Genomic DNA, 25,254 nt, shown 5'->3' on the forward strand with positions numbered 1-25,254 from the left:
TTTTTTGTTTTCCAAATTAAACTATTAAGTTATAACCTATACCACTTCTATCTTATCCTAAACTTATTAAAAAAAAAAAAATCATGCATTTTTATCACGTGTCCCTGCTCACTCTTTAATTTTTCTGGAGAAAGCTAAACTGTTGACTGGACACCTTTCACTGCCTAGGCACCTAAAACAGCTTATTGAAGCTTTGCCCAGGGCTTTTTTTCAACAGTATTTTTTTTTCCTGCAAGTTACAGCAACAGCTCTCCTAATTTTCAGGTAGTTCTGTTTATAATTAGTTCACTGTAAGTTAGGAAAACAATTAGAAAAGCAGGAATGTTTGTTTTCCTCTTTGCATTCATGAATAAAATTTAGATGTGCAATTACAGGCTACATAAGGTGCTCACAAATTTTGAGGCACTTGGTGTTCAGAACCAGGGGGCTCAATGCCATAGCTGTAGATGTTAGTCTGGTGTAACAGATCAGCTTTAAAAGCACAACATATTTCAATAAAAAATGTTTGCCTTGTATTCTGTATTCCACAAAAGCAGTCTTGAAACATCACTTGAGTATTTTAATTGAATTCAAACTACTATGAATGAATCACATGAGATTAAAAGATCTATTATTTCCACTAAGAAATGTGAATCACTGTTTTCTAGCAAAAGGAGAGTGCAAAATGTAGAATGTGAATAAATGTCCATAAGCAGTGCACGTGTGCTCAGGGGAACCCAACTGTCTATAACAAACAGCTCTGGTTAGCAAATTATATTGACCAATAAAACTGAGCCTTTGTTTAGGAAAGTAACTGGAAAGCAAAAATGCAAAACAAGATTACACTTAATTACTTAAATCAAAGTGCTCTGCTTGTTGATTTAAATTGTGATTAAAATCAGGGATTTAAATTAATCCACTCTGGATTGCATAAACACCACCTTAATAAGAGGGAGCAGTAGCTTCATCACCCAAGCCAGGAAGAGCACTGTGATGGAGCTCAGAGGAGGATGAGGATGCTCATTCATGGACATCCCTCTGCTGCCCAAACTCCCCCATTTTTCCCAAAGAGAGAAAGCAAATGCCTGAGTGGGAGGAGGTGTGCATGCATACAAACATGCACAGGTACTGGGGGGTGAAATAAGGGTGATGATTTGTCATTAAAAGCAGGATTTCTCTCTCACACAAAATAAAGCAATTACTGACACCCTCCAATTACTCTTCCTTATTTTAGCATTAGGACAGTCCTGCTCACACCTGCCCATCAGCAGAACATGAAGCACACTGCCTTTGCCTGGTACTGACATCTAGTCCCTGTGTCACTCCAACATTACCAGTGCTAAAGGCCACACTGAAAAGGATTTACCTCTCAGACACCTTCTACCCAACCTGGACCCAGCATTTCTTGCTGGACAGCAGGGAGGTGACTAGCACAGAGCACACAGAACAACTCAGTGCTAAGGGAGAGCTGCTGCAGCTTCTCTGGATGTCCAGTGCATTGCCAAGGGCATCAAAACACCAATATCGTGACAAAGGAGCACAAACCAGGCACTTGACAATGCAACCTACAGCACATTTACTCCAAGGACGCTTTAGTATCTTATGTGAGAACATCCTCTCAAATAATATGATTGAATTTTCAGCAGAGGTCAAATTACAACTAAATGAAAGCAGCTAAGCCTTTCTTCTTTCTGCTTGGCAGCTCGGTTTTGAAGGACAAACTGCTCTGGCTGAGCCTACTTCTAAGGAACTACTTTTCTTCTTTGATTTTACAAGAAAGTGTGTTACAATCCAGAGGGGATGAGTCATCAGAAAATCCTTGTCTTGTTGCCAAAAACCTGCCCCTCTTCATTATGAACATAAAGATAAAAGCTCTTACAGTACATTAGCTGGCATACGCCTACACAGACAGTACAAATAAATTAATTGTGCCTAGCCTCAAACATCCAGAGAGGTGTAGTAGGAGCTCAGTCCATCTTGTTTCATTAACAAATTAAACCCTAATAGAGCATCAACAGTTCTCTTATGTACATAAGCTTGGCTGTTGTATGGAAAGGCTTTGCAGGTATCAGGAATCCTTACAAATGTTCATGGCAATTCTTCAGCTACTCACATGAGCTTACTTAAACCACATAAACAAAAATTGTATATGCTGGAAAAAAAACTGATTAAAGTTGGTGATGTTGGTCTATTTTGCATTTTGGAACCCGAGACTGAGGTAGTGGTGTTTTTAATTTTGAGTACATTATGTACTCATGTACAAATGTACGAATTGTCTTGCATCTGACAAGAATGGCAAGTGTGTTTGACTGTGCCCACTCTGCTGCATCCAGGTTTATAATTCAGAATTTGAAAATTTGCACTGCCTGCAAACATCAGGGTTATTTCATAAAGATATGCACACAGTGTAGGGTACAACTCAGACATTGAGATCAAAAGGGTAAAGTGGGTAAAGTGCTGTACATGGACCAGGGGCCAGAATTACAGGAGATAATCAACATTCACCATCAAACTCCTGCTACAGATGAACTGTTTTCCTTCTGGAATGCTCACAATCTTTAGCATGAGAAAGTTATACACAACCAACTTGAAAAACAAGTTTAACTCTACTTGGCCACAAGCTAAGATTACACCCTCAAACACACCTTTCTAAGATTTCTTATGAGAGGTTTGTTTGTGCAATACAGTTAAGGGCAATTTGTTAAAATTGCTCTGTGATTTTCTTTATCCTTTAACTGCATAATTTAAGCAACCTGCATTTTATAAGTTCAAAGAAATTTTTTTTGTAATTATGTATTCCTGCTTTTACCTCCTGAAAATAGAAGAGCTGTAGACAGAGAGAATACGGGGGGGGGGGAAAAAGAACTGATGAGAGAAGCTGATCTCAACCAAGCACAGAAAGCAACTTATTAATTAATGAGAACAGAACATAAAACACGAGGGCTCAAAAATATCTATATCAGAATAGATATATATATATATAAAAAATATCTACATCAAAATCACTGCTGTATCAAAAATAGCAGTGTGTGCTACTGCTGCTCTGCCTCTTTGGCCTCTGGGAAAAGCCAGAGAGCAAGGCAAGGCACAGGAATGGTGGTAGCCAAAGGCTGGTGGCCAAAGCCCAAGCCCCAGTGGCCCACTGCAGAGAATTTAATCCCTGTGCTTTGCTCAGGCAGTTGTGAGGGTCCCACCTGGCATGGCAGTGACATTCTGGACAGCTGTGACAATAGCTGTGACATTCTGGACAGCTCCAGCTGCATCCCTTGAGTTGCAGCTGAGTCAGAGTCAGTGCTTCCCTTCTCCTGCTGTTCCTAGCTCTAAGGTGGGACTGCACACAGCCTCAGCAGCTCCCAAACAAGCTCCAAACTCCTTTTGTTTTTCCTGAGGTGTGACCAGACAGGAATGCCCACCTTGCAGCAGGCTGTGGCTCCCTGCTCCCCCTGCACATGCACTGTGGTTTTTTCCAGAGATCACTTCTGACAGGCACCAAGGCCAGTGCAGACACACTGGCCCAGACTCGTGACATCACCTGATTAATAAATCCAAGGAGGGTTTGGCAGCTCTGGCTATGGGCAGCCAGCCCATGGGAGAGCACAGCCACAAACTCAGTGCCCTGTGCACTGCCCCAGACAGCAAAGAGCTTCCTCAGCACCCCCTGTGCTAACCAGCTCCTCACTGGGAGCCCCAAGGCAGGCACCAAGCCCTGCTGCCAGAGCCCTGGCCATGGGATGCTGAGGATGTCACCCTCATGCAGCAATGGCAGTGGGTGACAGAGAGATTTCTGCAGAACAGACTGAACCCACTGAGCAGAGTCCTGCAGCACAGCCAAACACAGGGCAGCTCACCCAGCACCCCACCAGAGCACAGCCAGGCTCCTGGCCCTCAAAAATGTCAGTCCTCTTCTTTCCCTGCTCCTTCATGAACACCTCATTACTGCAGAATGATACGAGCACTTAATTAGTGCTCTGGGCTAATCACCCTGCCCAAGGAGCTTCCCCATGAATAAAGGAAGCCAAGCCAGGTTCCTGTTATCCAGCCACCAGCACAGCTCCATCCCCAGCCATAGAGAGATAGACAGTGCCTCATGTCTCACTGGTGATACCCTCTCTTCTGTGGGGTTAATACCTGCCCTTGGGGATAATTGAGCAGGACCTTAGATGAGAGATTCCCATAAAAGGCAGTAAGAGCCACCCAGCTCAAACCACACATAACTCAAGCTAGTTTAGCCCTTTGCATTATTTAAATGTCTCTCCTTAATGCGAAAGCATCAATTTAAAGGCACAGTGCTGGCAGCCCTCTGGTGACCAAGTGTGCTGCTCAGAGTGTAAATTTGCATGCACTGCAGAGCAATGTCCCCTGTCAGGGAGCAGGGGCAGGATGCTGCCATTCCCAGGTGTCACATTTGCTGTGCCTGGCTGCTGGGCAGGTGGGGCTGAGCCCTCTGAGCTGCTGCAGACTCTGAAATCCAGGCACTGCCATCTCAGCCCAGTGGTGCTGGCAGCTCTCCCAGCTCCAGCACAGCACCTGGACCCTCTCCAGGTGGACCCAGAGAAGCAGGAGAAGCCCCTGGCCCTCCCACTCTGCTTCCCTGCTCCTGGCTGTTACAAGAGGTGCTGCTGAATCAAAATTTACACCAGACTGTTCCCAATCACTTACAGCTTGGCCTTCCATTTTAAGATTACAATTATTTTTCCCCCAGGTTTGTGTTTGTACAAAGACTACCACAAGGTTCAAGTTACAGCAATTAATGAAATTTAAGTACATTAATAGGGAGAGAGCCTCTTTAAGAACAATTTTGGGTTTAATGTTAAAAAAAAATGAGGTAATGAGAGCGAGGTAGAAATATTTTCATTTGATTGCCTGTTTCTTTCTCTGGCTACACGTATGAACTTGTTTCCTGGTCAAGGGGAATTTTTGCAGGTGGAAAAAAAAATAATTCTGCCATCCACTCAGTCCTTGAGTGTCTTGTTTTTACAAGGCAGAAAGGTTTTGCCAGTCAGGTTACCTAGGAGAGAAAGTTATGTCTCATAATCCATAATTCTGTTGCACATTACACACCATCTGGTGACACAGGCAAAGATAATCTGATTCTTGTTTTAAAAACATCACATAGCTGTATCATATGGTGCAGGCAATGTGATAAATGACTTATTTAAATATGCTATTTCTCTGCAGTTTACCATTTCATGGTCACTCTCAGCTAACACAAAAGCAGCTTTGAACAGGCTTTTTATTGATCATTGCTTCAAATATCTGAATCCTTAGCTGAGGTTTTATTACCTAATTACAGTTACACCTATTTTTTTTTTTTTTAATTTTATGGTTAAACAGCTAACATCTACCCAACCTTTAAGAAGCTTTTATTGGAATTGAAAGTTTTGCATCTATGATGGAACAAATAGCACGACAAAGCAGCAATGTGTCTTTTCACAGTGCTTTTACCAGGAAGAGCCTGATATAATTTAATTCCAGACTACTCAGTCTCATGCAGGAGTTCTCAAGTATTTCCACAGATTCTGGGAGTCTACCCAGAAAAAGCTCCTTGCAAGGTAATCGTCCATCAATACATCTGCAGTTTGCTTTTGTCACTTTATTTTCAGCCTCCAAAACACTTAAGTGAGCTGCCAAAAGCTGAATCCTCACAAAATAAATCCAGAAGAGAGAATTGATCATGCTGGGCAGAAGAAAGCTCTTACACAACTAACCTGGTGAAGGGAAATGGGCCATTTGCTGTTGCTCAACCCCTTTACCCAACTATTTCAGTGGCCCTCACCTTCTCCAAACAACAATCTCATCCCCTTCTGATGCACAAGATACACCCCAGACATTTTCAGGAGGGGTGGAAAGTAGTAAAAGAAGATTTCTGTGATTTGCAGTCAGGTTCTTCTGGGAAGATGACATATTTTTGGGAGGCTATGATGTACACGTGCATCTGCACCTCTGATACAATCACACAATCACCACTCAGATCTAAACAGCTATTTCTCCATGCAGATTTTTATTACTTTCTCTTCCTGGAATAATTTACCACTTTCAGATTTTTTTTTTTTTTTAAACACAGGAGAAGACTTAATTTTCACCTGACTCTTCAATTACAACTCTGAATAATTCCCATCCTCCTTGCAGCTGCAGAGCCCTAAAAGCACCAGAGCTCTACCACAGAGCTTGTCCCATCTCCTCTGCCCCCCAAATCCAACCATCCCATCCAAGATCCCTCCAACCAGCTGCCTGTCAGGTACATTCTGCTACTAGCAGGGATTTGGATAAAGCATTTAACTACCCTGGCAAGCATTTTCTTCAATGAAGACATGCTAAGAGCTAGGCAATCATATTTTTGACCGTGCTGCCTGCCAGAAAAGTGCACAAACTTCCAATAGCAAAGAAATGAGGTCATTCTGGTCACCTGCCAAAATCAGCACATTTCCTCTTTTGGTTCTGGATGCTGCACTTCCACACACCACAAGTCCTGAGCAGGAGGTGTAGTCTAAGGAAAAAAAATAAAAGTAAACTGGGGGATGTTAGGTTTTTTCTTTAAAAAGGAAAAAAAAAAAAAAAATGGTGGGGGAAGGAAAAGAGGGGGGAAACATAATGAAGTGTCCTGATGCCACATGACCCCCTCCTGAGGATCTATTTAATTGGAGTCTGGTATAACCTTGCTAAGAAGATGCCAATACCTTATCCTGATGTTGGAGCTGTGTAAAGCCTCATCCTGTTAAGGAATTTGAAAGGCTTACAGCAGAGATGCAGCTCTTACTCAGAAGGCTGGACTGGAATTTAGCAGATCAGGATTAAACCCTGACTTTGCCACAAGTTCCTGTGGGGCTTTGAGCACGACTCCTAAATTCCCTTGCCTGAGACGCCATCCTGATGCTGGTCTTGGTCTTTAAAAATTAAGTTTTCCTGAGCTGGGAGTAACTCTCAGCAGCACAGCAGAGTCTGGAATGGTGGATTTTGGATGCTCATTTGGGCCTCTTAATGCTAATGCAGCACAAACTGAAATGCCAGTAGTAGTAATAATAACAATAATTATCTCTCAGTCTTTATTTTCAATTTAATGTCTGCCAAAAATGTTAGAGAAGTTTCTCATTGCGGCAACTACTGTATTTATGGGCATAATTTACAAACAGCTCCTCTGAATAATTTGAATTTTTTATTAAGATTATTCTCTCATTTTCCATTGAGAAGCCTTCGTAGATACTGACTCACTTTCAGCCTTGTAGGGAAAAGTGCCAAGCATTTGTTTTTCTTCTGTCTGCAGTAGTTATTTGACTCCTGCCTTAAACTCAGCAAAGCCAAAACCGAACAGGAACAATCTTAATTTAATTATTAAATGCATTTCAAGCTTGGCTGTGATTTTAAAAAGCACTTTCATGTGGAGCTCTGAAAGAGCAGTGTGTCATCCTGTGTCCCCTGAAAGAGCTGTGTCCCCTCTTTTCTCCCAGCCAGGGGGTGAGGTGAACCCAAACCTAGGGGGAGAGAGTTTCACTTTAGGTTTGCTTGGCAAAAAGCGAGCAGGGCACCCTGCCAAAGGCTGCCACTTTTGAGATAAATATGACTTTCTTTCAGGGCAGTTTTCTGGGGGCACAGCGAGAGGCTCAGGCACTCTGGCAATTCACTTGCAGATTGAGCCGTGCAGCAGCTGCTGCCGCCCCATTGTAAACAGGAGCTCGCCCTGAAGTTCTCTGAAGGAGTTTACAAAAGGGACAGTGTATTTATCTGACGTCTGTTACAGTGCTGGGCACACACACAGATGGCCTTTGACTCTCACCTTCTGCATCACACCCAGGGCTGGGCTTTGGATCTGCCTGCTCTTTTCCTGGTGGCACTCCCTCCCTTCATCTGCCTGGCAATCAGAGCCAGCTCACTTTCCTTGGGAGGGTCAGATTGGCAGATGAACTGCAGCAGGAGAGGAAACATGCTGAGCATGAAAACATTCTCCAAAGCTCTCACAGGAAAAGGATGTAGCTAACAATTAAAGAGAACCGTGCGTTTCTCCGCCAGACTTCATCGTACAGGATCATGCATTTCCAAAATTTGCACTTACACCCCTTCAATTCCAGTCCACCCACAGGAGGCACATCCCAGAGTGCCCATCCACAGGCAGCCAGGCCTGGAGGATGCCCTTTGAGGGCACATGGACCACCACAGGATATGCCATGGAGGGAACCTGGGCTGTGAGTGCCAGCAGGGTGCTGGGAGCTGCAAAAGCAGAGCTGCACATCTGTCTGACCCCTCAGAGAGTCTGCCTGAAGCAAGCTCCCTTCCCCAGGTCACAAACACCCTTAGCTGTGCAACTGAAAGGATAATTACCTAAAGTTTGTCCCTCCTGCTCTGCAGCCCCCTGCACTTCTTCAGTTCTGCACATCTGGAACAGGAAAGCCAAAGAGCTGATATGGGCTGGGCATGGCTTTGGACAGCTTGTCTTCCCCTGGCTCAGTGACCACATCACCTGCAGCTCCACTGAGAAGTCCAGCTCTGACTGTCCTGTCCAAGTGTCCTGGCTTTTTGTACCTTTTCAGGAGTTTTTGACAGCCCATCCCCAGTGCAAGCTTTGCTCCCAGAAATGCAGCAGTCAGCACAGACCCACTGAGCTCTCTCTGGTTTCCCCAGTCCCACCTGGGCAGCTGATTTTGCCTTGTGGACAGGTCTGCCAACAGGCAGCACAGGTGGGTTTTGCAGACTCCTGCAAGCAGCCCTTGGTTCACACTCAGTGTCTGAGCAGTGGACTGAATTCCCAGGAAATAATTCTAGACACCCAAAAGAAAAAAGAAAAGCTGCTGCTGTGGGTCATTCTCAGAAAGGATCCAGGGCTGTCTAAGCTGCCTTCTTCTCATGGGTCTGGAATCACTGCATATGATGAAAGCAGTCTATTAACAGTACATCATAAAACATTCTCTGAAATTTTATGTCCTGAATTATGTATATGATTGTTTGGCCTGTTTGGTGACTGACTGTAGTGGGAAATCTAAATAACTGTTGTTACACCTCTAACCAAGAATTTTTCAACAATTATTTTAATTTAAAAAGGGAAGGAAAAAAAAAAAGAAGACAAGTTCTCAGGAAAAAAAAAAAACAACTTCAAAAAAGCTGTGGTCATTCTTTGAGCAGCCTTAAATGTAAACTTGATACACCTTCTAGTCCTGGGACACACCACCAGTGTCAGTATGTCATTTCTGCAAGGACTGAGACCTATGCAGTCATTTCTGCACTTAAAAATGGTTCTTCACATACATTCTCATAGTAAAGCACTTTATAACTGTTACCCAATTATTGCTTAGAGCATTAAGTAACAAAGTATTATTACTCCAATTTCACAGAAGGGAACAAATCATGGAATCCAAAATACTTATTCTGCTTTTGCGTAGCCTTTCTCATATTAATTAATTATGAGACTTAATTACACTCAATCTCACCACTCCAAGCCAATTACAGAAAATTGAGTAAAGTAAAGAAGCAGGGAAATCTGTCTTGGAGACAATCACTAACACTGACAACACTTTCCACATAGGTATGTAAAATGACTTTGCAAATATTAATTTGCACCCTCGGAGCAACAGGATGGATTTTTCTCTGATTTTTCCCAACTGTCCCTGCACCAGTAATCTGAGCTATGATCACTTCTCCCAGCTTCCTCTCTCAACTCTGCCCCAGAAACCAAATGCAAATCTCTGCTCCCTGACTTGTGCCTTAATCACATGATCACCTTCCTTCCCAGAGGCAGTAAAAAAACAAAAAACTCCAGGCATGATAAAAAACCACCAGATTAGAAGAGCTCTAAAGGTTGGTCCAAATTGGTGTATGACATAGATAGATAGATAGATAGATAGATAGATAGATAGATAGATAGATAGATAGATAGATAGATAGATAGATAGATGGATGTTGCAAACTATTTATAGCTTTCTATTTATTTTGAATCTACAGCAATTTTTTTTCACTGAAGGTTTTCCCACAAGGGGAATGGTAAATCCTCTAAAGCATCACTTTGAAAGTTTTCCTTACACTGAAATATCTATGAACACCCTCTGCTGCAACATTAATTCACTATTTCCCACAGCACTCAGCCTCAGGGACTCACAACACATTTCAATGCCTTCAACAGCAGCTGCATTCCACAGGGAGCCATTCTCCAATTTCCAAGTCATGGCTCTTACAAAGATGGGCTAAGCCAAGGCAAACTGCCTTTTTTATACTAGTACCAACTGAGCCTCCCATAAAATGGGCACGTTCAAAATCAGAGGAGAAACAAGAGCAATTATTTTTTTGCAGTATGTCTAAAGAAGGCTCCGAGTTCAAGTAAGTCTAGTTTGTTAAAACTGGGGGGAGATATTGAACAGACTGGATTTTTCCTTAATTTTTAAACTCTGTTTTTGTTTTCAAATCTTCACCTGAATCCCCACATCTAATGATTTGACAGCTTGACCCTCTCCTAAGTAAATTACTACATCACCTTCATTCAGGCACAGAGGGTGGGGGGCCAGGATCTCCCTCTGGAAGCCTTGAAAGGCACACAGCTCTCTCCTCTGAATAAACTGAGAGCTAGAAACTTTCATGGCTGAGATTGGCTTACTGTGCACCAAAAATTCTGCAATTATTTCAGTACCCAGCCCTCTCAATTTGGCTCCCATCTTCCAAGCTTCAGAACAGACACTTCCCTTGAATATTGAAGATACAAATTGAACTGTTAAAACAAATATCAGCACAAATTCCACGTTCATGAGAATCATGTCTCTTCCATGCTTTTAATACTAACCCCTGAGCTTAATTATTATATTTAGTGTCTAGGGCAGCAACACTTCCTACTCAGCAGCTGTCATGGGTCCAGCAATTAATTGCATACCACTGACCTTCACAGAACTCCATGGAAATTTTATTACTGTACAGCTCAATTGCAGCCATACAACACTGCCCCAGAACTATGTCTTATTACCAAAAAATCATGTGCTTACAAAAGGGATAGTTGAGCCAACTGAACTATTTATAATTTGCAAGAATAAAAAGCATTTCAAGAGGTTTGCAACATACATACACCAGAAAAAAAAAAAATATTTGCAGCCTTAACACAAGACAAATGTTACTGAGATTCACGTTATAGACAAAAGCAGAATGGAAAATATTCCCCCAAGTCATAATGGCAGTGTGTGCTATTTAAAAGCTATTCACCAAGGTCTTCTTCCTGTTAGCCAGAACTCCATGGTAGAAATTCAATTGAAGAAAGTCAATTAATGGAAATTGTGGTCCTACAACAGAGGGATTGGATGTGTGGGGTGAAGCAGCAGAAGGAAAGGACTACACTTGCACACCCCACTCAGCACCAGGTTTGCCACCTTGGAGTTTCCTCTCTGCCTGTTTGCTGCTTTGAGGGGAGCCTGCTCATGTCATGCTGCTGTGGCTTAACCCCAGCTGACAAATCCAAAACACAAAAATACAATAAAGAAAATCAACTCCATCCCAGCCGGGAGCAGCACACCTGCCTTGTTCTCTTCTGAGAAAATGCTGCAACTCAGCACATTGCTCCTGAGTCCAAGAGTCTCCTTGCTCCTTCCCAAACCAAAATAAATAATTGCTGCATGACTACCCTAATTTCAAACTGGCATGCTAATGGAAGCCAGGGCAAGACGACTTTCTCCCTGGTTTCAAGGGCTGTGTCCAGGATGAAACAACTCGTCACACCCAGAATTCCAATGCCAGCTCCCAAATTCCCAGGCTGGAGTGACCCAGCAGGGCACAGCCACAACCCTCCACACACACATCTGCACCTGCTGCAGGCCCAGGGAGGGAATGGGATGCTGCAGGAGGTGTCCTGGGTTTTACTGAAGGTGCCCACATGCAAAAGCTGCTGTTTTTGTAGCTGGCATCATCCTTGTGCACCTCCAAGCATTATCCAAATTTCCCACTGGGGTGATGGATGGGCAGCAAGCCAGCAGCATGTGCATGGTGAGGCAAAGCACCCATCCTCTAAATTAAAAAACCAAAGAGTACTAAGAGGTAACCAAACTGGAGGTCACTGCCAAGAGCTGGTGCAGAGCTTCCATGGAATATGCAACTCCCAATCACCTTGTTTGATTTCCCACAAGCAAAATGAAAAATGCTTCCCCCCATGACAAATTCCTCATGTCTCAGGCAATGCATTTAATTTCACCAAAATGCAGTTGCAGCTGGGTTTACCACATCAATCCAGTTTCACATCTTTTTTGGTTAAAGATTTGTAATCTCTGCTGCCCATGGCAGTAAGATTACTGAGCCAACAAAGCTCATCAACAATGCTTTGCTTTGAAGGATTGCCTACACATGGAATGGATGATATCTGCAAGGCAATTCAGGGCTCTGATGGCTGAGATTTTGTTGTGAGGGTTTTGGGTATTTTTTCCTAAGAAGTTCATTAAAATTTTTCGGTTGATATAATAGATTCTTCCATCTCTTCAATGCAGCAGAGGAAATGAAGTGAAACTAGCTTCATTGTAATGGAAAAGTGATCTCATAATTTAATTCACTTTGCTCCCTAATCACAAATGCTCAGAGAGCACAAGCTAGGGAAGGAAGGTGCAAAGTGATGCTGCAGTGGATCACCCACAATTAAAAATCTCCTTTCCTGAAGGAGTCTGGGTTGCAAACCAGAACGGAGCACACATGGTATTGACATTACTGAAAACACAAGGCTGCAATTTAGAGGTACAACCCTGCTCTAGCAAACTAAATCCAGAATTGCCACTGATTTTGCTGACACCTTGGCTCAGGTATTCTTAAGGCCTCATCACAAAGCATATCAGTACACAGAGAGGTGCCTGCAATGACTTGCTGTACAGCCTGATGCAAAAAAGAAGTTACAGAATGAACTCAAAGATGACAGACAAGCCTCCCCTCTCCCAGCCAGGAAAGCTTTTATTGCCACCTCTTCAACACTTTCACTTCTGCCAGAAGTCCCCTCTGCCTGCCTGGCCCCTCCAGCTGTCCAAAGTGTCTCACTGCTGAGCAGGCAGAGCATGGATTAAACAGTATTACATGTTCTGTCATTTAGCTTCCAGTAGTTTAGAATATTTTTAAATAAGGCAAGGGAGATGTTACAGGAAAAAAAAAAAAATCTCCAAGATCAGAATATATCAGACAATACTTAACGTGCCATGTACCATGAATGTGTACAGAAACACACACGCACAAATCAAGTGTTTTGGAGGAGGTTTAAAATAATCCAACACGTCCAACAGGAAGAGTCTGTTTAGTGTAGGATTTAAGCAAGGCTCTTCCATTTGCATAGATCACTTACAGCAACAGCAATTCATTAAATTCTCCCATAAAATCGTGCTATATTTTGTCTAAAGAGACACATTCCTTACAGATCACAGTGCCTTTCTCATGCTGTTAATAAGATAATCTGTTACATGAGGCTTACAAATCCATTTAAATTGATTTTAATTAATGAATCAATCACTAGCCACTGATGATTTGGTCTACAGACAGCAAGCAATTCAAAGCCCCAGGCTTCTAATCCAAAACCAAAATCCACATTAGAGCGACAGGACATCTCTCTGATCAATAGCAGCACAAAGATGTTCAGTTCATACACATTTAAAGTCTACCATCTCCATCAAAATGTATCTCCAGATCTTATGCATTACAATTTTCAAATTCAGGGCTGTTCAACTAGAAAAGCAATATTAAATCATTTACATTTCTTTGCAAAGGGGAAAAAAATTAAATCAAGCCCAACTCTTAACCCGTTTCTAAACTTCAGATGCTTATTCCACTAGAAGGTTTTTCCCTTTGTTCTTGCACAATTTGTTAACATTTATTAATAGAAAATTGCACTTCTTAGGATCACTAACAAGAACAATGCTTTTTACATTTGCTTTGAAAAGCCACTGCTGCTCTCCACTGCTCACGTGCTTACAGTTTCCCTGGAACAGAAAACAGGAAAGAAATGAGATCTCTGTCCCAAAACCAGCAAGCAGAAGCAGCGGGAAGAACATCCTTGTTATTGCAGTAAGTTAATTATTATAATTATTGTTATTACAAGGAGTTAATTACAATGCAGAAAGTGGAATCCACCACGGGTGGTGTGATGCCCAGCACTGCAATCCCTGGAGCAGCACATCTGGCACAGGGGACACACCTGAGGCTGGCTCCTCCACAGCTGGGGCTCCAACCCCACCTGAACCAGAAATACACATTATAGCCCTGGCTTTTTGCAAATATTAGGGTGGATACTGTGTGTGTGGTGTTGAAATGGTATTTAAGGTATAGTTTTCTTTAGGAGTAGCACAGGCCGATGTAGTATCTTTGTAATAAGTGAACTACCTGCTTAATTGGATAAAACCCAATAAAGACACCTGCTACTGATACACCAGCTACCAGCACTGAATCTGCAGAAATTAAAGACCACAAATTAACTGATTAAAAAATATAAATAAATTAAAATCACAGCCAAGAAACATGCATGCTCTAAAAAAGCAGACTCAAGGAGTGGCCATGTAAAACTGTTCTGAAAATAAGGAAAATAGTTTATTTAAAAGTTTAAAAATGTATGATGGGTCAATGAATATGCAACAGGCTGATGGATTTAAGGGATACAGCAGGTGTGCTCTTTGTTGAAGCACCCAGCCATTATAACCTTTTGCTTTATTGTTTGTCTCATAACTCTTATTCTTCCTGGTCTTTTAAAAACAATTGATGTTTTGCAGGGAAGAATAAAAAGAATAATTAAAGAAGGTGGGTTCAGCCTTTATGTGCTGCTAATTAATTGCAGTTAAATTAACCAAATAATAAGTACAAGATACCAAACTATCTTTCACAATATTGAAGAAAAGCAGGAAGGGTTGACCACTTTCCAGGTGTAAACACATTGAGATCAACGTTGTACCAAGCCTGAATCTGGCCCCATTAGCTCCAAAAGGTAAATAGTTCATCCCCTTGCACAGATGTCAGAGCACACAGGCACTCCAAATTTAAAGGACGGATTCTGCAGCCAACAATGCTCCACTGACACAGAGACAATCAATGTGTCCTTGATTATGAGGAGGCAAACAGTTTTCACTGCAAAAAAAAAAAAAAAAAAAAAAAAAGGAAAGAAAAAAAAAAGGAGACTGAAAAAACAATCATGTGTTTTTATTTTATAAGTTCCAAGCTGGAGTTGAGTTTTTTTCAAGCCCTTTTGGAGTGCTGAAACAGAATAAAAATAGCTTGTTGCACAAGCATAAAACAAAGTAACTGCTAAATAAACATTTTAAATTTACTCCTATGTGCTCAGTTCTCGCTCCCATTAGTCTCTAGGAGTTGGACGATTCCACAGAAATATCTTCCTGTTTTCTGGAAAACTGATTAGATGGGTTTTGCCCAAGAACTGTGCCATAATGTGCTCCCTTTATTTCACATGCTGAATATGACTGCTGGAAAAGGCAGCACAGAAAGGCAGTATATGCCAGTGCATCCTGACATTCAAATCAAGACCACAAATTATAAACAGTTTCAGCAAATTGACTCGAGTGCCTTTGTTCCTCAGACATACATCTTCCTATTGCTTACAAAAGCAGCATATACTAACCACGAATGCTGCTATAGCCAGGACTGGGAAAGGAAGTTATTGAAGCCTGGATTTCCTGCTTTCAGCCCCAGCCAAGAGCTGTGAGGCTTGTAGTGGTTTCAGGAACTGACTCATCTAATGATTCATGGATAAGATACTGGTTTTAATATATTTCTGATCATAAGACTCAAACTTCAAAAACAGCGATGCTTAGATTTTATTTTAAAGTAAAAAAAAAAAATAAATAAATAAATCAAGCGGACAAATATTGTCATGGGACAAACAGGCTAATAATTGTTAATACGTTTTACAGGGAACTCTGTTTAAAAAAAAAAAAAAAATGGTTTGTTAAACATCCTGGAAATTCATTTCAAGAGAATGCTGACATCGAGTTAAAAATCCACTGCCAGAAACTTGAGTCCTGACAGAGCTGCAATGCTGGTCGCTTTAGAGACACCCTTAGGTACAGGTGTGACTGCTGCAGCCTAACCCACGAATCCTAGAGCTGCCATTGTTCATGCAGCTGCTTTCTTTCGCTGCAGACAGAAACTATCACCAAAAATTGGCTGCTAACAGAGCTCAGGAAAGTTTTGTTCCAGGAGTGACTGGAACTGCCGAGGTCAATCGTAAAGCAATGACTAAGGCTGGATTTTAAGTGCTCTCACACACACACCCCTGCAGTTCTGTGCTAATTCACGATTCAAGCCCAGCCTTTTTTGTGCGCTGAGTTCTTCCAGAGCATCAAAACCCTTTTTGCCCGCAACACAAATCTCATCAGTATGCTGTAACTTGAACTGCCAGGCTCTTGCACCTAAAAAATAGCTGGTGATGGCAGCTGAATTCTGCCAGGCTCATGTATGGAAAAGTACTGGTTTACTTTTTAAATTTTGAGCTGCAGCCACTCACACCCTGGGTGCAGCGTGGTGGGGACAGAGGGGGACCTCAGCAATTCTGGTTTCACCCCGTGCACAACCAGCACAAGGGGAGAAAAAAAAAAAAAGAAAAAAATTAAAAAAAAAAAAAAAAAAAGAAAACAGAATGCATCTTGCTCAGAGGAAAAGCAAAAGAAAAAAGCAGCAGTTAAAACACTTGACAAGAAAAGGCCAAAGTGCGCTCCGTGGCTGGCAGTCATTTTATGGCTATAGTCCTACAGCAGATTTACTTAGATGACGTCAGTGGCTCCAATCCAGCTTTTCTTTGGTAGCATTTACCACTTGCCTCTTGAAGCTTCCACTATGCTACAGAGCAGTAGACCATAATCAAAATTCCCTTTGTGAAATAGAGTTTACCTCAGGGCACAGAGGCATTGCGAGCTGAATTGCAGGCTCTTCACCCTGCACTGCATGCCCAGAAATAAATAACCTACAATACTGTACTCTCCTTAATACAGAAGAACCATTAAAAGCAGCCTGCTACCTTAAAAAGGGTCCTTTAATTTGTTTCCAAAAATCTCAGAAGCCAGAATATTAGTTAATTTTCCAAGCAACCAAGAACTATGATAATTCTACTACCCTTTGGACTTCTTAGTATTGTTTTTAGAGATTTTGGACGATAAAGTTATTTATGGGTGACTATTTCACCAGCAAAAAAATTATTACTGATGCTAGAGGCTATAGGAAACTGCATATTTAAAACTGTCTTCCAAATGTGCCCCTTCAACAGCTTATCTACAGCTGCTCAGTAAGCATATAGTAAACATGCCAAGAAGCAGAGCAAGAAATTACTGTGCATAAGTAATAGTCAATTTAATGAGCAAAATGCACATTACTTGGAGCAGTGGATTTCCTGTCACAAAGCAGTGGCTGAAACCAATGGAACACCAGTAAAGCCAAGTCCAGGAGATACCAAATAAACTAAAACTTCATAGGCTCTGAAGTTTAATCAAAATAATCCCCACAAGCATATGAAAGATGTGTCTTATGGCACTAAATAAACACAGATTTGTTATGTTTTAAGGGAGCCATCAGTCCGAGGACAGCCTTGCTCATTATGGGTGGTAACTGGATACATCAGTGAACTGAGAATTGCCTCTCACAGTCAAGCACTTAGGAATAACTCACAGGGAAGATGCAGGCATGCCTCAGAGAGCTGGAAGGCTCAAGAGCCCTCCTTGCCCCTAATTTGCTTTCCTTGCCCCTAATCTCACCAGGAGCAGAGATCACAGGTCTAACCTGCAACGAGCCACAAGCCAAAAATGCCCCTGTCACCAAACTGTGTGAGTCACACCACGGACCTGCACTCTGAATCTGAGTTTACAACAGATGGAAAATTTGGGGGCAACCCCAAACCAGCTGAAAGTGGACAGACACACACATTCCATGTCCCTGCAGAGAACCAGAAGCCTTCTAGCAGCCCCAGACGCCAAGCCAAGGGCAGGGAGCCTTTCTCATTTTCTGCCAACATCAGCTGGGGCAGGGCAGCAAGGTGGGAGCATCACCTCTCACTCCCAGCTGGCCCCTGGGTGCTTTCTCAGCTTTGTCCTGCCTTTTTCCACACAGTTCATCTGGGTGGGCTTCAGCCAAATGGTCAAGAATGGCCACTGCAGATTGTTCACGTTTCTCTGCTTCAAATGGGGCAGGAAAACAATTTACTTCCCTTTGAACCTCTTCTCATTGCTAAGCAAAGTGGTGTCAGCAAACAGATTCAGAAGATGATTAAATTTCTTTTGAGAGGGAATCTAAGTCCTTCTCTTGGTCATGGAGGATCTGGGCACGAAAGGCATGGCAAGCACAAGGGACCCTTTCTTTTCAACATCCAGGGCTGGGAACAGAGGAAAGGGACCCCACAGTGACACCACATCCCTGAGCAGCAGCAGAGCAAGGATGGACTGCAAAGGGAGAGACAGGAAAAACCCACAGGGATCCCAAGAGTGCTGCCCAAGAGCAGGTCTGTGTCCCCAGGGGAAGAGCAGGGTCCAGCTGTGGTGCCAGCCTGTGGGGCAGGGACAGGAATGTGCTGCGAGGTCAGAGAGCAGCACAGGCACAGCCAGCCCTAAGGACACCACCAGGCTCTGAATGGGAGACTATTATGGCTGGAAACTTCTCCTGCTACAACATAATTGCTCCCAAAGAAAGGCAGGGCTAGGGGCAAGATGAAGGAACTTGACTCTTCCAGTCTTCTCCAAAGCTCGAAGTGGATCGTGGAAAAAGCAGGAGGAAAAAAAAAAAAATCTTCAAAGAAAATCTTCAAAGATCAGCTGACAGCATATATAGGGACATGACTGTTTTTAAAGGGTAATTTTTTGAAAGAATGAAGGTAAAGCCAGGGATATGGAAAATGAAACTGTTTGCAGAGTTTTGCCTTTTTATTTTAAACTGTAAACCAGCTTTAGGACAAAAAACAACAAAAAAAAAAAAGTATGCAGTGATATTGGTGATAGATTAAGTTTCCTTTCTCTCATTATAGTCCCAGATCACCATGGTTTTTTTAAAATTGAGATACACATAACAGTAGCTTTAATCCTCTAAACCTCCATGAATTTACCTTTTCTTCCAAAGCCTGTTCTGACATTTTCTCCCCTCAAAACCAAAATGTCATTCCTGAATTATAATCTCCCAACAGAAAGACAACCACGTAAAAAGAAAGGAAAAAAAAAAGAACAAAAACCCACCAAACAAACCATGCCAGCTAATTCCAAAAATAAGCCCTGCTGTTCACAGCACCACGAGGTGAATGAATGGTGAGAGATTCCACCAAGGGAATAATTGTGATGTCTATAATGTTTAGGAATAATTTGGCACCAAAAGTACCCAAGGCCATACTGGTTGGCGATTCAAACACGAAGCATATCAAAACACTACTGATAAGCTAAATTAACAGATAGCTTATCTGAAGCATATACTGGCCATATGGTGCCACAACTTCTGTTGCCTGTTGCTGGCATAACAATAGGCTACTGCAGTCTTAGACTGGAAGCACTATTTGACAAACTGTCAACAGCATTTTAATTTTTTTTTTTTTTTTTTTTTTTTTTTTTGCAGAGCTCTAGGGCAATGGCACACTCGCCTATTTGCATTTTTTTTTTTAAACAGGTGAACAAAGAGTAAACCAGATGTCGACTTTAGAAATCGAGCTGTCTGGATCAGGAGATTTAACAGAGGCAGGCATACTGCTACAGCTCCAATCTAGACAATGAGCTTTTCTAAAAACACTCTGGCCTAGGGGAGTGGCTATTTAAAACACTTGGCTTCTTTTATTTCAGCACTATGGAAGTGAATTCTACTCTTAAGTGCCAGCTCAAATGAAGTCATTTTGTTTCACTGGGGCTTTCTTTGCATTTCAGAAATGTAGCGTGTACTGTAGTAACGGAAGAGACAAAAAAATAGGGGGGAGTGTGCGATGTGGAAACCAGCAATTTGATCACATACAAAAAAAAAAAAAAAAAAATCTTTGAAAGGACAATTCAAGAGCAAGTTACATGAAATTTACTTTTCCCTCTTTAAAAATAGAAAAACAACCAAACACACCAACACAACCAAAACAAAACTAACAACAAGAATCAAAACTTCTGTCCAAACCACTTCTGAAAGACCTGATATTTACAGCCCCCTCAAGCTCTACAAAGACAAGCAAAACTGACCAGAAAGGACCATTTGCAAGGGGACTTGAACATGGTAAAGAAACACATTAATACCAAAAGTATCATGAAAGTTGTCTTCCCGCTTTATTAAAAAAAAAAAAAAAATCTTACTATTTGAGGAGGAAAAAACAATTTCATAACAACACGGTGATCTGCTCAATCATTTCAAAATTGACAAAATAAAAACTACTGTCAATCAATACATAGTAGTGATATTCAGTTATGAAAATGTGCTTTTAGTCCTGTTCTGTAGGAGTGTGAAAGACATAATGAGAAAAATAGATAACTTTCTGTTCTAATAATCTGTTCTGCTTTGATAGGCGCTTATGGGAACATATTTATTTTCTGACTTATACCCAGCTAAGCATGTAGCATTTTTAGATTATCTTTTCAAATTGTTCTTGAACATTCTCAGTTTAAAAAAAAAAAAAAAAACACAACTCCTTTCATGTTAAGTTGAGATTGCACTTGAACTCTTTCCAAAAGCCAGAGCTGTACTGAATTATGATAATTAGAAAGCTGTGCGCATAAAAGGCAGCACAGTTGATGCATTTAAAAAAGTTCATGCCAGAGAATATAAGTTCAATATGTTCTCACATAATTAACATTTCCCATCATTAGCAGCAGTTTTCAGTTCATGTATCTGTAAAAACAACAGCACTCGTCATTGTTTTAGATTCCCAGTCAATAGCACTTTAATAGTTTTACACATAATCCCAAACTCGCCTTCCCTTCCCCCTCCCCGCACACGGAGATTTCACATTCTACCTCCTGACCTGCCAGCAAACCAACCTGGATTCTGTGTCCCTGCTGCCACACAGAGGGGCTCTGACCCCAAACTTTGGGGAAAACCTGACAGGAGGCAGAAACCCAGGCAAAGGTCTGGCAGGATGCGGGGGCAATAATCACGTTGTTCCAGCAAAGAGCGAGCAGGAGACAAAGAACACAAAGTTGTAGGTGATACCTGGGGCTGGGCAGGAGCCAAAGCTGGAACAGGCTGCCTCTGACAAGGCAGGCACAGGCTGGAGGGACCAGGAAATGGGGTCAGAGCCCTGCAAACCCTTCAGACATCCGCGGGTTTGCATCGCGCCCCGCGCCAGCATCCAGCCAGCAAACCAGCACAGAGCAGAAATCTGGAGATTTCCTGGGGAGAACCACCCCGGGGAGCTGCTGGCAGCCCCACTTGTACTTCAACCCCTTGGAAATATTATAAAGTATTGTGTTTTGGAATGAATGTCATTCTGGTGGGACATTAATAAGCGGATCTGGTATAAAAGCCGCTGAACCTGCATCAACACAGAAGTCTTGGCTTCACCAATAACAAATGAAACTCACAGTGATTGCAGTGGGATCAGGACTTCATAAAAAAAATGAGAGGTTTGTTGCATTAAATCAGAAAACACTCGGGTGAATTTTATGTGACAGATCTGAGGAGCAGATCTGAAGTCGCTGCCTCGAAGGATTTAAGTCTGCAACTTTTCACTCTCTTCTGTTTTGGAAATGAGCAATCATTAAAACCAAACACAGAATTATTCCAGGAAATATTATTCCGTCCTTGTTCCACTTGCAAAAGTCAAAAGGAGTTTTGTCCAAGAACAGAGAGCAAGATAGGGTCATTAAGTGAGAATTTACTGCAGAGATTTTTTTTTCTAAAACTGTGTCTTCAGCACAGCTTAGAGTCAGCTGGCTGTACAATTAATAATGCCATTAATCTGTTCATATACCACAGGATGCAATTTAAATTATCCAGCACTTGCACAGACTGCCACCAACCCTACAACAGCCTCTGCTTGCAGGGAGATGATTTACCTCAAAGTTCTACAATTTTTTTGAGATTCAAATAATTTTTTAACTGCACTTTAGGAATATAAAACATCCCCGCTCACAGCAAAGCACAACACGGCGACACAACAGAAATTAAACCTCAGATCCCAGAAAAAAAGACTATTTCTCTCATGGAAAGGGAGGTCCCTCAAACGAGCTGGTGACTTCAAAATCATTTTTAAAAGGCCAATTTGCACCCTCATTGCAGCCCATGTAATCCAGCAACAGGCTATATGAAGTTGATGGAATTAAGCTGAATTTAGACCAGATTTCGAAAAAGTCAGCCCTCACCTCACATTTGCACGTGCTGTGAATAAGAGACCAAATGGAATGAATGATCAGCTGTTAATAGAAATTTGCCTTCAGGTCTTAGGCAGATTACAAGTTAAGCAGAACATAAGCCCCGAGCAGAAATTGGGAAAAGTATGTGTGTCAAATCAATATTCTTTTACATCAAATATGTCCTTCTTTAGACATCAAATCTCACACTAACCATGTACATAAAGCATATGCTGTAAATATCTCAGTATTTGATCCAGCAAATGTTTATTCCTATGAGTCATCCTGGTCACTTTAACCTGAGCAAGGATTGGATCCAGCAAACATTTTCCTCTTAAATAAATGGAATCACTCCAGAAAGACAGCTCTTAAACTGCCTCTGGAGGGGTACAGGATTGATATTAATGACATGAAGAAATACCAGCTAGAATGAGTGATGTGTGTATATATATTTATATATATATATATATGGTGTGTATTCAGTGAGAGACCACGTGCTCATTACAGATTGGAAAGTAACCTTGTCCCAGACACACACATCCAGAGCTGTACAGTAAATCTCCACGTTTTGGGATCAGTCTTAGGCACCTTCTAATAAAATCAGATTACTTCTGGTGAAATTCTTCCTGCAGTGTAACCATCCTGCTCTACAGACTGAAACTGACAGCTGTATCACGATACACGACCACATGTTTTTACCTCTCCTTTTTTTTTTTTTTTTTTTTAATTAAAGATGCCACTATTTCTCTATAGCTCCAGAAGTTTTTATCCCTGTATTACCTAAAAGTTCACTTACAGTATTATCACAAAGGCAGCTTAAACAGAAAGAAGGAAGAAATGTTGTTTTTTTTTTTTCCCCTCAGCATGTGACTCAACTGAACTTAACTTTTTCAGGCACGGACAAACAAAGCCCAGAAACCACTTTAACGATATCCAAAACCACTGCAGCGTCCAGCACAGCAACAAGAGCAGCACCCACGGGCTCCAAGTGCCACCAAACACAGTGCACACATGCTCACACCTCATCCCCACACATCCCACCAGGCTGCTGCTGCTCAGATGGGCACTCAGGGCTATGCTGGAATCAAATTTCTGCTATTCTTTTCTAGCTGTTTAATTAAAACTCCTCTGTCCTTGCTAAGATTCCTGTCAAATCAACATTTATCCTTTGCTCCAGTGCCCCTGTGCACCCCACTCAGCACTAAGAAACTGTGGACAACACGAAACCACAGTTTGAGCTGTTGTTCCACTCTCCTGGCTGAAAAGGCCAATGATATTTACTCCAGGATTGATGCTGGAAACACACCCTATGTGTTCAGTGACAAAAGTACTTTCCAAAGGTATTTCTAGATTGCTAAGAAGAAAAATCAAAAGAAATGCTCTGCATCCAAAATTTCTGCTTGGTCAGCTGATAAAAACCTGGAGCAGACAAAATGTGTGAAGAGACGTGTTTTACCACGAAGGTGGAAAAATAAATGCACCTCTAAAATGTTCACCCTTCACGAAAATAATTCCAAAAAGTTTTGCTTTAAAAACTTGCAACTTCAGAACGTGACCCAAATATAAAATCTTTGGGTTTGCATTTCAAGAACATCCACTGTATTAATTGCTGTATTTCTATTCCCAAATAAAGGAAGCCTCTGTGTGTATATAAAAATATATATGTTCACATACAAACAAACATGCAAGCTTCCCTCCCACCCCTAGAAGTAATTTAATATCCAGGTCTGTGTCATTTTTAATAGCACCATCTTACCATCAGTACAATCTAATATTCTGTAATGGTATTCCCCAACTATTTATAGAGATAGAATACATCATACATTACAGACACACATTCCCAATCTGGGGTTGTAAGAACAATCTGGGGTTGTAAATTTAAATTAAAGCCCTAATGTAATTATAATCATTTTTGTTTTCATATTCAATTGCAGGTAGCACTTAGTTATTTACATGAATTTTCCTGTCAGAGGCATTCCCACAGAGATTTCCATAGTGGATGTGCTGCAGAATAACTGAGCAGGCAGCCAGGCAGAGCAGCACGCTCCCCATGCAGCTCGCAGCTCTGCCCAGCCCCGTGGAACCGCTAACTGGCAATATTGCATTCCCAAACTTTATCAGCACGGCGAGAGAGCAAACACGCTCCTGCCAGCACACCAATACAGCCGCATGTGTACCTTCTGTCCCCGAGGCTCTGCCATTTCGCCTCACATTTCTTATAAACGCTGTTTTAAGGCACAAAACACCGCTACAATCTGATGTTCTTTGGCCTTTCCTGCTCAGGAAGGAACAGTTAAAAAAATCCCGGGAGCCATTTACATTCGGAGAGAGCGCAGGGCAGAACTGCTCCCTAACTTTCCAGCACTTCTGGAGGTCACTTTTCATTTCTTCGTATCAAAGGCAAGCACTTGTTTCTAATAAGTTAACAACTCTCCTGAGAAACGTGGGTGGCTGGTATTTCATTGTTTCATAAATATTTTTACACTGGTAACACCGTTCAACTTAAAACAGATTTCAAGAGGAGAAAAATCACGACTAGAACAGAGGCAGGAACGCGAACTTTTTTCCCCCCTTCGGTGAAAACAGCGATATTGTCCCCCCCTCCTCTGGCTTTATTTCGCCCGGCTGTTTTTGTTTGGTTGTGTGGAGGGGCCCGCTTTGTTTTAATTTGGGTACAAAAGGCGCAGTGTATAAGTTTTCCCTCCCCCTTGGAAGTGTACTTCCTTTGAAAGCGAACAAAGGCTGCACCGGCCCTCCGCACCAGCGCCGGGGACAGCTGGGCGATGGAGCTCTGCGGAACCTCGCCGAGAAACGGGAAAAAAATTTAAAAAAAAATAATAAAAGCAAGACACAAAAAACACAACCAAACCCTGCGGATCCTACCGAAAGGAAGTTTTCCAGGGACAATCTCCTCGGTGTTGCTGTAACTGCGACTTTGTCTTTTTTGGATACAATGTTTCTGCTGACTCCCGAAAATTTTCCACTTGAATGTGCAATTAACCAGCGGCGGCGGCGGCAGCGGCTCTGGAGAAGGAGAAGAAGCAGCGAAAAGGGACATTCCTTCTTTCATCTT

The 25,254-nt window shown here is 42.0% G+C and overlaps 1 protein-coding gene across 6 annotated transcripts in view; it reads right to left on the reverse strand.

Moving 5' to 3' along the window:
* Positions 1-25,254, reverse strand: part of TEAD1 (TEA domain transcription factor 1) — a 138,693-nt gene that overhangs the window by 112,670 nt on the left and 769 nt on the right. For all 6 annotated transcript variants that reach the window (XM_079310174.1, XM_079310177.1, XM_079310173.1 and 3 more), the window contains exon 2: positions 25,065-25,205. The gene's annotated coding sequence lies outside the window, so the exon portion shown is untranslated. The remainder of the gene's footprint in view (positions 1-25,064; positions 25,206-25,254) is intronic.

This window comes from Erithacus rubecula (assembly GCF_903797595.1).
Source record: "Erithacus rubecula genome assembly, chromosome: 6".
In the NCBI taxonomy this organism is placed as follows: Eukaryota; Metazoa; Chordata; class Aves; order Passeriformes; family Muscicapidae; genus Erithacus; species Erithacus rubecula.